The 15876-nt window shown below is 39.8% G+C and overlaps 1 protein-coding gene across 2 annotated transcripts in view; it reads left to right on the forward strand.

Moving 5' to 3' along the window:
* The window catches only part of LOC133473002 (receptor-type tyrosine-protein phosphatase delta), a 248892-nt gene that overhangs the window by 64448 nt on the left and 168568 nt on the right, over nucleotides 1-15876 (forward strand). For both annotated transcript variants that reach the window (XM_061764687.1, XM_061764689.1), the window contains exon 4: nucleotides 6037-6060. The gene's annotated coding sequence lies outside the window, so the exon portion shown is untranslated. The remainder of the gene's footprint in view (nucleotides 1-6036; nucleotides 6061-15876) is intronic.

Raw genomic sequence — 15876 nt, forward strand, 5'->3', positions numbered from 1 at the left:
CCACTTAAGAGTTTTCAGCGTTGCCGCCCCAAAAAAATCTGCGGATAGGTTGAATCCGGGGGGGTGCCGAGCCGTGAGAATGCGGGCGTCCACAGTGCACATTTTTTAAACATAGTTTTCGCCAAAATGATGCAATGGTACCTTGACTAAATAGTTTAATTAGTCCGTGACCACGCTCAGATCAACATTCCACATTGAAATGAATGAAAATGCCATTAATCCGTTCCAGCCTCAGCACTGTTTGTATTTAAATATCAGTTGTGCAAGGGTAGTTCGAGGCTAGTTTCGTTAGCCTGTTGCATTATGCTTTAGCATTAAGCCTTTCTTAAGACAAAGTTATGTGGTTTTGGTTAAACACACAATAAGTAATTCATGAAATTACTGCCCTCCCAATGCATGTATTTCAGAGAAGACATCTGGTTTTGAAAGAAAACAAAATATCACACTGATCATGTGATACTTTTGGCATTATAGGGAAGCGTTCACCTGGAAAGGTTCATCCCGAAATATCCCTAAGCTTTTGTGAGTAGTGTCTATGTTATGGAATTTGACATCCCCCGAAGTTTTGTAGCCGATCTGGCGCCTCGTCCGACTCGTGCAAACTTCACGCCGTAGTCTGTGTGATCCCAGGCCATCTGTAGCCTCCGTCAGAGTCCTTGCTAATTCCTCGCAGCTCAGATGGAAAGATGCAAGCCCTCTGTGGCTGTCTTCCACAGCGCTCATTCCACTCGTTCTCTGTCCTCGCCGACGTCTGCTTCACACCTTCCTTCTCCTCGCACTCTCCTTTTCCAGCTTTCTGGCCATTTTCTTTGCCTTATGCGGCACTGTAATCACAGCTGTCCTCGTTCCACACCGGCGATCAGGTTGAATGCCGACTTGAGGAATTGAGGCCTTTCTTGTCATGATCTGAATTGACCAATTGTTCCTTCCATCCGGCACTGTCGCTTCTGGTTTCCAAATAAGTGAATTCTCTATTTCCTCTTGGAAATAGCTAGAAGAAAGTGCAAACCCAGATGGTCTGACATAAATAAACCAGTAGGAGTTAGCAGTGGTTGTCAAGCCAGCAACAGGATTTGGTGCGCGATGTCCTGAGAGGTTTCCTGTCAGTCTGTATCATCGCCAAAACCGTCAGATATTAGACCATGTCGGTGCAAGAACATGATTTTTCATCATATCTGATGGTCAAAGGTCAAAGGTGGACTCTGCCAGGCACAAATTTCACCCCGTCATAAAAAAAAAAAACGGAGTATTTCTCCTCAATTGGCTATGAAAGATGGTGTCAATAATGTACATTTTCTTTACGAGTCACATTTTTGTATCTTTTTTTTTTCCTGCCGATCTTTTTATCACATAACCAGTGTCCACTTTCATCTGCTCGTTATTTTTTTTTCGAACTAAATTGGAGTCCGTACATTGTTTCTCTACATAATTGATTGTTTAGCACGCAGTCAGTAACAAATTAAATGTGATCCCCAAGCATTCAGGGAACATTCGAATAAAAGATAAACGATCCCTGTAATTTTTTAAAAACTAATATGGGCTGAGGAAGTTGGTGTTTTTTATTTAAATTTTATTTCTCCAGCATGAACCCTGTTGAAATTGACCGGGGTCAAATTTCTCTGCTATTTCTCGGACCTAAATTGGGCTGCGAAAGTTGTAGTCGGTACACATTTTCTTATCGACGCTCAACTTTTTCTTCTTTTTGCTTTCCAAATATTGAGGGATTCTTTCTTCAGATTTTGAAGTATCGCATACAGCGATACATGAAATCAGATCATTTTCCTTTTCCGCCCTCTACTAATCTCAGTTTCTATTTGTTCATGAAATATTCTGATGGTTAACCGCTTCAAGCCAATACACAAAGCTCTGTGTTTTATTGTATTTCAATATTTTATTTTATTTTTTTGCTCTACTCCTACTGGCCGGTCAAACGTAAGCGCTACGCTTTAACACTGAACCTTTTCCTTTTATAATTCCCCGTAGCACTGACCACTTTAAACCTCCCAAGTTCCCACTTGTCAATATAGAAAAGACAAGGCGAGGAATGGACTCCGCAGCCTTTCTTCGCCTTGTCAAAAGTTTCCATGTCGGCATGGCTGCAGGTTCCACACGGCGTAACGAAGACCCTTGGAAGGAGCTTATCTGCTTAAAACAGGAGGGCGATGGAGGGTTAAAAAAAAAAAAAAAAAAAAGGTCTTCCACTTCCATCTTCTTCTCGAGTTTTTTCGAAGGCACCGGAGCTTCGCATTCTCCCGTGAGAGTTTCCTTCTCCCGTCGTCTCGCTGCTTTCATCCACTTTCGCTTCTTAAGCCTAACCTGCACTTGACTTGATTGGCCACATTTGCAAATTTAGCCCAATCAATAAGCTTGTGGACTGGATAACTTCTTCTTGGCGGATGAGCCACGGCAACTTTTCGATTCGATGCTTTAGCCCGCTAATGTACGGAAAGATGGGTCGACAAATGTTTCACGTCTACACACACACACACACACACACACACACACACACGCACGTACACACTTCAAGGAATTTATTTTCTCTTTGAACGCATTGCAATTCAAGGTCGCATCAGAACCAACTGTGCTCTTCGCAGAAACCGACAAACAGGATACATTTTTAGTTATTTGATCCTTTTTGCTCACGATTATACTTTTATTTCTTCACATAAAACATAATTATACTTACAAGCTAACGTTCCAAATGGATCTTATCATTTCTGGTACCTTTGTCCTCATAATTTTACCTACTTTAACATTTATTTATTTTTTTTAACTCCATTAAAAAGGAAGAATTTTGATATTTACATGCTAAAATTCTAAAAATGTTCCTACCTTACGAACAATTTATTTTGGGAAAATTGTACCTTTTTCTTCATGATTTTATTTTCATATTTAATGGTTTCAAATTCTAATGTTACAACAGTTTCAAGTATTTTTTGTAAAACAAAACGATATATAATTCTAACTAACTGTACGTTTTTTTTTTCTATGCTTAATTAAAAAACAAAAGCGAGGAATTTTTACTAAAATGCAAACTTTTTCCAACATTTACAAAAAAAATATCTTGGAAAATTACACCTTTTTCCTCATGATTTTATTCTTATTTTAAGATTTGCTAGCTAAAATTCAAAATGTATTCCTCTAAAGTACAGGAAAAAAAAAATTCTCATTATTTTAACTACTTTTACAATTAAATACAACATTTATTAAGAGGAGATGAATTTTGACATTTACCTGCTAACATTTAGAAATGTTTCCTTCATTTTAAAATTGTATTCTTGGAAAATGACACCTTGTTCCTCATGGTTGTGCTCTTATTTTAACATTTGCTAGCTAAAAATCAAATTATATTTCTGTAATTTCAGATATATTTTTTAAATCAAAAATGAAATAAAAATGTCCTCACTTTGTTTACTTTTAAAAAATTCCTCTCGTTAAAAAACCAAAAATGATTTACTTTATTTACTATTTACTAGACGTGATAAGCAAAAAGAGTCAAGCACGGAGGTCTATTGTGCTTGTCATTTTGCTATTTTTATTATTTTCTTAGTCCCGCAAGGTGGTCTTACAGAAAGGCAGAAAGCCCAGGTGCTCGCCAGTGCCTCTTGAAGTCTGACACAAGTCCCTGCTGCCGACCTCCCTTGGGTCCAATTTTCCCCGGCGCTGAGCTTCAAGGGCCTGGGCTGAAATGGGCTGTGTTTAGTTACATTACACTGGTAGCAGCGGGTGTGTGTGTGTCCAAGCTGAATGGTAATGAGCGAGGAGCCAACTCCCTAACGCTCCCCGTCGCTTTTTTTTTTACTCGGCTGAAAATAGATTTGTTTGCACGCGCTGAACAGATATTGTAATCACGCTCTTCCCCCCCACCTTTGGGCCCCTGGGGGTTCACTGCGTGCGCGGCAAAAATGCAAATGAATGCCGTGCGATGATGTTACCTACAGTGGGTACAGAAAGTATTCAGACCCCCTTAAATTTTCACTCTTTTTTTTTTTTTTTTATATTGCAGCGATTTGCTAAAATCATTTAAGGTCATTTGTTCCCCACATTAATGGACACACAGCACCCCATATTGACAGAAAAAAACGGTATTGTTGAAATTTTTGCAGATTTATTAAAAAAGAAAAACTGAAATATCACACAGCCATAAGTATTCAGACCCTTTGCTCAGTATTTAGTAGAAGCACCCTTTTGAGCTAATACAGCCATGAGTGTTTTTGGGAATGATGCAACAAGTTTTTCACACCTGGATTTGGGGATCCTCTTTTAGATCCTCTCCAGTTCTGTCAGGTTGGATGGTGAACGTTGGTGGGCAGCCATTTCCAGGTCTTTCCAGAGATACTCAATTGGGTTTAAGTCAGGGCTCTGGCTGGGCCATTCAAAAACAGTCACGGAGTTGTTCTGAAGCTACTCCTTCGGTATTTTAGCTGTGTGCTTTGGGTCATTGCCTTTTTTTTTTTTAAGGTGACCCTTCGGCCCAGTCTGAGGTTCTGAGCACTCTGGAGAAGGTTTTCGTCCAGGATATCCCTGTACTTGGCCGTATTCATATTTCCTGCAGTTGAAAAGCACCCTCACAGCATGATGCTGCCATCACCATGCTTCACTATTGAGACTGTATTGGACAGGTGATGAGCAGTGCCTGGTTTTCTCCATACATGCCACTTACAACCCCAATTCCAATGAAGTTGGGACGTTGTGTAAAAACATAAATAAAAACAGAATACAATGATTTGCAAACCATGTTCAACCTATATTTAATTGAATACACTACAAAGACAAGATATTTAATGTTCAAACTGATGAACTTTATTGTTTTTAGCAAATAATCATTAACTTGGAATTTTATGGCTGCAACACATTCCAAAAAAGCTGGCACAGGTGGCAAAGAGTGAAAATTGTAAGGGGGTCTGAAAACTTTCCCTACCCACTGTACGTACGGAGAACAGGAAGCCACGGCCACCGTTCGCTTCAAACTCTGGAAGTCGCTAAGATGCCTGTCCAAAGTACGACGAGGGTGCGAGATTTGATGGCTCTCAAAAATGGATTTGATGAAACTTCCGTTTGAAAATGGACATCATCTCATCATCATCTGCTATTGTATGACATGACCCAGCTGTATATCTTGAAAGAGGAGTTTTGACATGTACTCGAGAAATTTCTTTTTTAAGCAAAAATAAATTACCATAATTTTGTATTTGTTTGTAATTACTGTATCTTTCCAAAGTTGTGCAATTATTTTGGTACATTGTTTTTCATTTCTTTGTTAAAAACACAAACAAAAAAAACCTGAAATGATTTACTCAGTAAAACTTTCTATCATTTCGACTATTTCCTTAAAAAAAAAAAAATTCACAAAAATTCAAAATGTATTCCTCTGATTTTATTTATATTACTATATTATTTTCACCCTTGTTAAAAAAAAAAATTGTATTTTCACATTCCATAAAAAAGATGGACATTTTGACATTTCCTTGCTGAAATCCTGAATTCATTCCAATAATTTAAGGTATTTTTTTAAAAATAAAAAAGCAAGCTTTTTTCCTCATTTCCAAAACATTTTTACTAAATGCTGTAATTCCTGTAACGGCATATATTTTTGTCCTTGTAATGTCTTCATGCTTAGAAATAAGCTTAAAATGTAGGAACGTGGCAGGGAATACAGTGTGTTGTCGTGACGTAATGACGCAGCGCCGTGCAATGTGGAGCGTGGAACTACTTTTTGTGCGTGTGTGTGTGCCTTGCGTCTATATTTAAGCATGAAAGAGGACTTGTGTGGAATAAACGAGCTTCCTCCGCCAATAACTTGACAAATATTAATGCAAGTTGTGCAAACTTTGTATCTTGGGAGACGCCACGGAAGATGTTTCATGTCCTCTCTATTAATTAATTATACTGCAGCCATATTGAAACGGGTTATTCTTAACCAGCAAGCGTGCACAATAGTGGGACACCATCATTTTTCACCTGGAACTTTTCTGTACATGCAACTTGCTGACATTTCTTTTCTCTCTTTCTCTCTCTCTCTCTCTCTCTCTGCAGATGTGAGCGACTATCGCACACTAGGTAAGAGGCATTTCATTTTTCATAGTACTCAGGAGTGCGTGTGTCTGTGCGCCTTGTCAGGCGTCTTTGGGAGTCGGTGCATAAATATGGATGACGCCTCAGATGTGCGGGGTCGAGGCACTCGGAGCGCCGTCGACATGCCAACGCGTGTCGCAATTTCAAATGTATTCAAATCAGCGCCACGTAGCCCACATTGTTGTGACAACAAGCGTCCAGGGGCAAATTGACCCATTTTTTAAGGGAATATGACTGGCTTAAATTGCATATTTATTCCTCTAACTTCAATATGAATAAAATAACTTTCTTAGAAAATTACTTTTTTCTTATGACTGTACTTTTTAAAAATGAATTCTTTATTGCAAAAAAAACACCAAATTAACGCTTGTATTTCTTGTATGATTGTGAAATACTGTAAAAAATATTCTCAGATTTTAACTGATTTTGACATTTTCGATTGCTTTGCAAAAAAACTGACATTTTCTCGCTAACAATGCAATTTAATTTTGCCCCCCCAAAAAAATTAGTTTTGAACTCTTTTATTTAAATTGTATTATTTTAAAAAATACAATGGTTCCTTTGTTTAAAAAAAGATTTTAACAAATAAACATTTCTACTATGCCCCCCCCCCCCAAAAAAAACGGCCTTGCTCTCATCTGAGCGCACACTGCTAAAGCCATTGGATTTCTTAATTTAAATAAAAAATATATCCTTTAAAATTTTAATTGGTGTTGTAAAATTTTATTTTTGTAAAAAAAAAAAAAATAATAATAATGTACCTTTGTACAATATCCCTTTAAATATTTGTTTTTACCGTCCAAAAATACCACAAAAATACATTTATTTATTCAACCCCTCCCCCACTAAAAAAAGCCCATTTTTTTTTTCCGTCAGACCCCTTTTCACTCTTTATAAATTGTAGCTTTTTACTTTATCCTCGTCAAATTGCAACTTTTTTTCTCATGATTTTCTCATTTTGCCTATTATTCTGAGAAATTCGTGTTTTCTCCTCCACATTTTCCGTTTTACAATTTTCATTTTGAAATTACTTTTATTCATTCCTTAGCTTTTCCCCCTCCTTTGTAAGTTAGGTTTGCAGATGGATTACATCCAGTCTTAAAGAGAAAAAACTAATAATTTAAATATTTTTTTTGCGTGGAACGGTGTCCTCTTGTCTAAATATTCCGAGAGGAGAAATAATGGAGGATGAGTGCATCCGACTGTCATTGAGTCCAGCGTACAGCACGGCCCAGGTCCAGGCCAGACCAGGTCAGGACAGGATAGGATAGGACAGGACAGGACAGGACAGGACAGGACAGGACAGCAGCATCTCTCAGGGCTGCACCAAGGCATCTTTCCAAGAGGAGGTGGGGCTGGCCAATCATCAATCATCTTGGCCCCTGGTGTGGTGATAGTGCAGTGAATAAATCAGGAAAGTGGCACACCTTCATGGTCCTTGTTTTGCCTGGGTCGTAAATAACGTAACTTTTCTTTTTGGGGGGCAGTCCTAGCTGGTGGCGCAGCCGTTCGGGCTCGACTTTGACTGACTTGACTGCTCGGGAAAAGCGAAAACCCCTGGCTGGCTGGCCGAGAATAATAAGTGCCCATGGGAGGCCGCCAGATGGACGTTTACTGTGAGCCTAGCGGGAGAGAGAGAGCGATCTGTCAAACATCACACTGGGCGCGTGTGTGCGTGTGTTTGTGTGTATGTGTGAGAAGCGCTGCAGGTTCACGTCCGCTGTGTCCATTAAGAGACTTGAAACATACGACAATCAGCCGACGTACACTTGCAAGGTCAACAATCCTTGGTGTATTCCAGCGGGCACTAACGAGACCGACCTCTGCCAAGGCCAAACATATCCGTCTTGACAGGAAAAATAAAATAAAAAATAAAAAAAGCTGAATCCACTCCAGTCCTGTACGTGGTGCTAATGCCCATGCCAAAAGCGTGGACTACTTTTTTCACTAATCTGGTTGGCCCCGATATTAGTGGACTGTAACACTTCCTCATTTGACACTTTACTAGGGTTCTGTACTGAAAAATCAGAATTTACACAGGCAAAGCTATTCCACTCCAGTCCTGATGGTGGCCGTTGCAAGCATTTATCGCTAAATGGATTTTTTTTTTTTTGCGCATCGTAACAGGATACCGGTGGTCTTATTGCATTTTTTTCTGACAGCTTGGTGCTCAGACGGGAGCCGAGCGAGCACGAGGGAGCAGTCGCTGGCTTACGCCGCTAAGCAAATAGCATTATAGCGCTTCAAGTCTAAAAGTAGATGCTGTGCTTTGTACTGCTCAGGAGTGGAAACATGGGCAATGATTTATTCAGCTTTTTTTTTATTTATTTGTTTTTTATTATTCATCAGCGAGCCTTTCAAGTCTCCATCTGGGCCCTGTAAAAAATGCTGAAAAATACCCATTCGAATCCTATGGCTCAGTTTATTAGCTGTTGCTAATGCTTGTTGTCTTTTAGCTGTGGTCTTTAATCGAGTGTCCAGGCTGATCCAATGTGACTGTATGACTTTTCACTTGATTGGTGACTTCAAATATACTGCTTTCGTTACATATTATATAATGTGACATGTTTTTTTTTTTAAATATATATTTAAAGTGGCTTCAAGGTGTCATTAGCTTCGCTCGACATGCTCGGAAACATTTTCAACGCAGTAATCCACCTGGTCTGCTCTGCAACAGTCAGGCAACATCGGTGTAATACATTGTGTCAAAAGTCAGGCCTTCAAAATAAAAGCACACAGTATAACAACACAGTTGTTTGAGTGTGACTGCTAAATAAGCCACCACTGTGCCAAACAAATTGTGGTGAAACTGAAACTTATTTTGAAGGCCTGATTTTTGAATGGATGTTATGCCGATGTTGCCCCGACTTGTTGCCGAGCAGATCGGGAGGCTTGTTGTGTGGAATACGCCTTGCTGTCTGTCGAACCCTTTTTACACAATTTACAACAGAAAGCCGATCGTTTGATAAAGAAAGTGAGAAACACAAAATTCAAGAAAGGACTCTTGATCCTTCTCTCCCCTCCTTGCTATATACACCATCAAGTCTTCAGCGCACACTGTTTTTGCATGTAAATCTATAGTTATTCTCTATTAAAAAAAAAATGTGTTAATATTTTTGGGTGTCTGGAATGCATGAATTAGATTTACATTATTTCCCATGGGAAATATTGCTTTGGATTTCGTACGATTCAATTTTAGTTAGACTTCCTGGAACAGATTGATTGTGAACATTGAGGTTCCACTGTAGTAGCTTTAGGTTCATTAACTTTGCTAGACATGCTTAGAATAAGCACATGTTGTACATTTATGGGTACAATAATAAAATGAATAATAATACTGCACCTTGGCTTTATACAGCGCATATTAATGGTCCCAAGGACACTTAATAGTAATTCTTGGGGGGTATTTAAAATGTTGAGCATGTCATTTTACGTGACAGTGGCCAGGTACTTGGGTGATACCTTCAAGCCACTTAGTGTCGTGTAACATTATTATTATTATTATTTTTAATATTGTGGCTGTAAGGAAAATAACATTTCCTGTCCACTCGGAAAAAGTACATAAGTACTTCCCCCACCCCCAGGGGAGCACGGCATATGGCGGAGGCACATTGAGGTGTCCTCTGCGTGCCGGACCGTTGTGAAGCCAAGCGTCAGATGCTCACTTCACAGGACAACGGTGCACTTTGAGGCGGGCGCGCTGGGTATCCATGAGGCATTCTGCGTCCAACATGCTTGCCCCCACACACGCTATTATTAGCCCTTCCTTTCCGGTTTCTTGTTTAGTGCGGCTCTGGATAAAGGTGCCAGTTGAGGAATGAAACGTTTGTAAAAATGACATCTTTGGGCAATAAAAAAATATATATATTATGCACAGTTTGAAAATGACCACTGCGCAATAAAAAACGAAAACAAAAAAAACCTGGATAGTGTTGCGTCACTATGTCGCGGTTCACATATTGCGGATAATTTTCAATATTGCAGGATTCTGACTGTATGCTGTATTTTTTTTTGGGGGGGGGAGGGGGTAAAACTAATCCTTCCCAGCCCAAAACATTAAAACTTTCAAAAATGAAAGAACATTTTATTAAAACAAATATTACACAGAATAAAATGTACATAGCTTACAGTGCTACTGTGCCTTACTGTATGTTTAAGAGTTTAAAAAGTGTTTAAGACTATAAGGAATTTTTTTTTTTTAAGTATGGTAGAGGTGAAAAGAAGTGTGGGAAAGAGCAATAAGAATATGGAGAGCTTTGACGTATGTATGAATAATGAAAAAAATGTGGTCACTACTTCACGGAATTCATACATTGCGGGGGGTGGTCCATAACCTAACCCCCCGCTAAACGAGGGATTATTGTACATAAAATAATGATTTAGTTTAGACATTTGACTCAGTGAATCTTCACATAGTCCACTTTGAAAATCACTGTTTAAAAGCAAAGCGTGAGCACGATGTCATTGTTATCGCCCCCATTTTGTTTTAATTGACACTTCCTTTTGTTTTTAAGCCGCATCGTCTCTTTTAAGTGCACGCGCCGGCGCTTTCGTCCCACCCGAACCCCTTAAGGCGCTCCTCTTCCCCCTCATTTCCCCGTCGACCTATCTCTAATAAGCGGCGCTAATTAGCCGGGCTACAAAACAATCAAATTTGCTGTTTTGCTGTCAGGCTTTGGTGCTATGAAAGTGACATAATAGGCCGAGCAGCCATTAAAAAGAGTGGTTGGAACAGCCTGTCATCTCTTTGCGATAAAATTTCCGCAAGCGGATACTACTTGACACTTCTTATAGTGTGACATTGCGTTAATGTTACACTGTAATAAGTGGCCCAAGCTGGATATTGGATATAATGCGGGTGCGAATGGTTGGTTGTTTATATGTGCCCTGCGATTGGCTGGGGGACCAGTTCAGGGTGTACCCCGCCTCTCGCCCGAAGATAGCTGGGATAGGCTCCAGCGTGCCCGCGGCACTAGTGAGGATAAAGCGGTCCGGAAAATGGATGGATGGATAATTGAACAGTTTCTCTCACAGCAGTATAAGACAGAGAAATACATGACCCATTGTAATATAATTTGATCAAGAACAGTAAAGACACAAACAAAAATGTTTTAAAATTTAGCAATGTTTTATGCCGCGTTGGTTTTATATGGGTAAAATGTCTGTCATGTTGAAACAGCCACACAAGGTACTGATGATTTAAAATGTTAGGCATTCATAGTAAAGCTATTCCTTATTGACAAAAGCAAATGGTGACGGATAAAAGTGCATAACGGTAAAGACAAAAACTGCTTCATAAAAAGTGAGGTGCACAATTTGTGTGTTGCCCTTCAAAGCGTGCCAATACAAGTGCATAAATGATCCTGACTAATCGTTAAACCCATTACACTCGTGTCTTTCTAAAATCGTAATAACAGTAAATACGTGCAGTGGCGCCAACACGTTCACAAATTCATACATGTAGTCATCCCTCTGTGTTAGTTTTCATGGAAAAAAGGATATGAAGCAATAGCAGAAAAATCCAAAATATCCCAAAATGTCATTAGCATCTTCAGAAAACAAATTGCATTTAAATAATAAATTGCAAAGTGTAAAACTTCATTTCGGACACCTAACGGTAAAGACATTTTGGCATTAAATGTTGGAAAAAGTATTGCTTTAGATTATGTTTTGTTTTTTTTCTGACCTTTCGATGGACAACAACTGCCAATAATCCAAATAGGGCCTACTCATATCAGTAAAATGTATTGATTTTCAAAAGGAAATTGAATAAAAATGACCTATATACTGTTTATTCTGGCATTATGAATCCCACTTGAGTTCAAAGTACTCCTTGCCTCTTTGCAGCAGCTAATCATATCGCTGTTGACGTCTCCTGCCTAGTCGGCTTCATAATAACATTTTAACTACTACCTGACCTCATAAGAATGGCACTAACGTTAGCCGTTCCACACAAAGGACAAAGAGTATATGACATTGAGTACTGTTATATATTGTCCGTCTCCCAGGGTTCGGAGCGATAAACCGATGCGACCGGATATCCGTTCGTAACGACTCCGTCGTTAGCAGACCCCATTATCGATACAAAACCCGCCGGGAATCCTCAGATACATCGGTGGTAGGGCCGTGGAGCAAATTTCGCGAGCAAACAAGCGCGAGAGCTCTTGTGCTGTGCTCCACCGATGTAATGTTATGCTTACAACCAAAAACAGCAGTGGTGGGCACTAGTGACACTACTAGTTTAACTACATTTCTCCGTAGCGTCACAATTTCAACATCAAATAGCTTTTCAGTCGCTAAGCTACTTTCGCCTTATCAAGTCCTTATCTCAACTCCGCTGTCGACACCTGGGCCGGCGGCGCAATGTGCACCACAGATTGTAAACATGCAGACAATATGGCAAAGCTGGGAACATCTCTGCAATTCCCATGGGCTAGTTACCCATGCTAATGCTAATGCTTCTTCTTGAGCCCATTCAGTCCACTTATACAGTACGTTCTAGTGTTGGTACTGTCCAACCCCAAAAAGAAACTACAGAGAGCATACACAGCCAGGTATGTCCCGAAACTAACACAACAAACGCCAGTTGAGCTAAGCTAGTCAACGCGTCGGTCAGCATTTAGCAAGTCTTGTGATTGTTCAAAAAAATGAATAAAAATATCGTGTGTGTGCACTGGCAGTCCTAGCTAGGACCCCCTTGGCTCTTAACTATTGTTTGTTTATCTTCTCTACAAAATAAAGTATTGTGATCCATCTAAGTAATTCATTTGATAATTGAAAACGATAGATATATATTTTGTTATTGACTTTTTTTTACAGTGCCATAAACTAGCAATTCTTAGACAAATGATTTAGACAAATGTGGTTATGTCAAGTCAAATCAAGGGGGGTCTTTATGATTAACGTCTACATCAACAAGTGTTAACTGTCACATTGTTTTCGCACCAAATCGAATCGTATCGCTCCGCCCATAAAGATATCGTTTTTTTAATCGAATCCTAACCCGTTTATCTAGATATGTATCGAATTGGCCTCATGCCAGAGCTTCCCAACCCAATTTGTGCTTAATCCCTTGCTAATACAGATGAATGGATATCATCTTTAAGTAGCACAATCTCCTTTAAGACAATATCTGGCCTGAATTAGCTCGAGTGTCTTGGCTGGCTTTTGGCTGACGGTTTGAGGAGGACGACGAGGATGATTACGATGATGATGAAAACTGGATGGAGTCCACGGCCTCGGTTCTTGGAAGGTCGCGTGTCAAAGTTCGCCGGGGGGTCGGCCCATCTGCTGCGCTGGCACCGCTCACTTCGTTGCAAGACGCTAGTTAGTGAGGACGCTAACGGTGATTGTCTATGGTAAATGGACTGGTGGTGATGGTTTTGTGATGAGCGCTATAAATAGCTCCATTGCAGCTTTGTTCACACTGAATCACAGGTAGAGATTAAGTGTCGCACACTCTTGGTTTGGGACCACACGCACACACACACACACACACACACATGTACGCTTCAGATTGTGCAAGTGTTGTGTTGTGGCCAGTAAATGCTAATAAACCAGGAATGCGTTATTCCTGTTTTACTTGTTAATTTTGATACAAAGTAATTGCAGCGACTGCTTGACTTAGTATCTCTCTCTCTCTCTCTCTCTCTCTCTCTCTCTCTCTGTCCGTCCGTCCGTCCGTCCGTCCTTGTCCGTCCGCCCGTCCCGATAAGGCAACTGAGAACAAATTGTCATTTGCGATCCCGACCTGGCTACAGACAACGGAGTTAAACAAAGCAAAATAAAAGCAAATACAAATAAATACAAGAACCCCCATTTACAATACAATACATACAATTTACATAATACAATACCTCATAGCATATGAGGAATAAAAGGTTCATAGCAGCCTAAAAAGAGGTACAGTGATCATTTACAGTGTCCCTCACTAACATTTTAAATGATTATGTTGGTATAAATGAGATGAGTTTTGTTAGTTTGTTGTAAAGTGTTCCAGTGGTTTTGGGCAAAACAAACATCTCCATTCTCCATTGAAATCAATGGAAATGTCAATCTGTTTGGGTCTCCGCACAAACCCCGGCAAAATGTTATTTGTGTTTTTTGATGAGGAAAAATAACACACTATAATATTGTGCATGATAAAAACAGAGAGTAATATGATAATTAAATGGAACGGAACGAATTAAACGCGGTTTTGCATCATGAATTAATGCTGCAATCTAATTCATTGTGTTACTCGTTGTGGTGTACCCGCCTTGGCCACCGGAAGCCAGTACTGTATAATACAGTCATGCAGACACAAAGGATGAAGAATCTTCTTCTTCTACTACTGTGGCTCAGAAAGATGCTGTAGTATGAATTTTTTTGGGGGGGTAAATTATGCAGAATATAGACCTGTGAGTGTTGTTATAGTATCGGTCTACATGTGTTGCTCCCTCTTTTGTGTTCAAATATGCATTGCTTCTAAAACCAAGACGATGATGTGAACCATTAGCAAGACAATGACGTGTTGCATTGTTTGTTGTCATTAAGCTATGCGGATTAAGGCAAAGCTATGTTGTTGTTTTCAATACCAACGTGTGGTTCCTGGGAGGTTTGGAGGGGTTTAAAAAAAAATAAAATGTTTTTCATGGTTTCTTCAGAGGTTTGTCAGGATTTCAAGTCCAAGTGAAAGCTTGGGATAAGAATGTTCAGCGAAGCAGGATTCGCCATGAGCTTATTTTTGTAAACCCAGCGAGGAAGACAGCAGGGGTAAACAGGAGGTTTGTGCTTGCGGAGGGGGTGGCAAAAATTGCAATTTTACGGGAGGCATTAAAAAAATAAAAATAAATAAATTAAAAAAACATCGCCTTCACCCAAGCCACTTGGGGGATGCGATGTGCAAAGAGGCAAGAGACTCGCGCTTTCCTCAAGCTGAAAGGTTGTTAATTGGTGTTCATCGCAGTTTCAGGGGGTGTTATCCACCAGTCCAAATTTAAATATATCGATAAAGGTGTTAAATAAGTTGGCGAGGAAAAGTTCTGGTATATTTGACACCTTTTGTGTCGACGGTTGCTGTTGCCTGGCGCTGTGAAACACACAGCAGTCGAAAGGTGCGAGCAGCACGCGCTCCCAGGAATATCTTCTGACGATATTAATGCAGAGATTGAAAAATGTAAAGTGGGTGATTCACAGCGCCTCTCCCACAGCGTTCAGAGTTATTGGTTTGGGCTTAGATTCTTGTCTGCAGCCCAACTTAGTTAATCACCAACTCTTTTGATTTAGTAGTGTGACCTCAAGCCCATGCATCCCACTTATTACGGGATGCCGACATATGGAGATTATGCTTGCAAGCACTTTTCCTCGAGACCGCCTATGCCAACAAATAATATTCTGGCACGGAACCAAAAAGTCATGTCCTCCTCCATGACATTTTAATGTCCAAATTAAAGCTGAGAGAGTAATGAATGAGGGCACATTCAATAGTTGGGAGTTGCATGAATTATTGCATCCGTACATTTCTGCCAATAGGGGATGTAGATGAGTCTTATCAGAGTTTTGTGTCTAACAGTGAGTCGTCAAACTCTGAAATGGCAAAACTGAAACTTAGCATAAATACCAAATAATATATTATTTGGTATAACCAGGCCCCTGCAAATGGCCAAAATCACCCCAAAATGGTGGACTTCCTGTGTCCAAGAGGGAATGGGTTCTTTTTTGATCTTATGATAGACCTGCCAACCAAATTTCATGTAGCTAAGGGCTTCCGGGGCTGAATTTTCAGAACATTTTCAGACATTTTAAGCAAATTTTGGTATT

This window comes from Phyllopteryx taeniolatus, chromosome 23, assembly GCF_024500385.1.
Source record: "Phyllopteryx taeniolatus isolate TA_2022b chromosome 23, UOR_Ptae_1.2, whole genome shotgun sequence".
NCBI classification, from domain to species: Eukaryota; Metazoa; Chordata; class Actinopteri; order Syngnathiformes; family Syngnathidae; genus Phyllopteryx; species Phyllopteryx taeniolatus.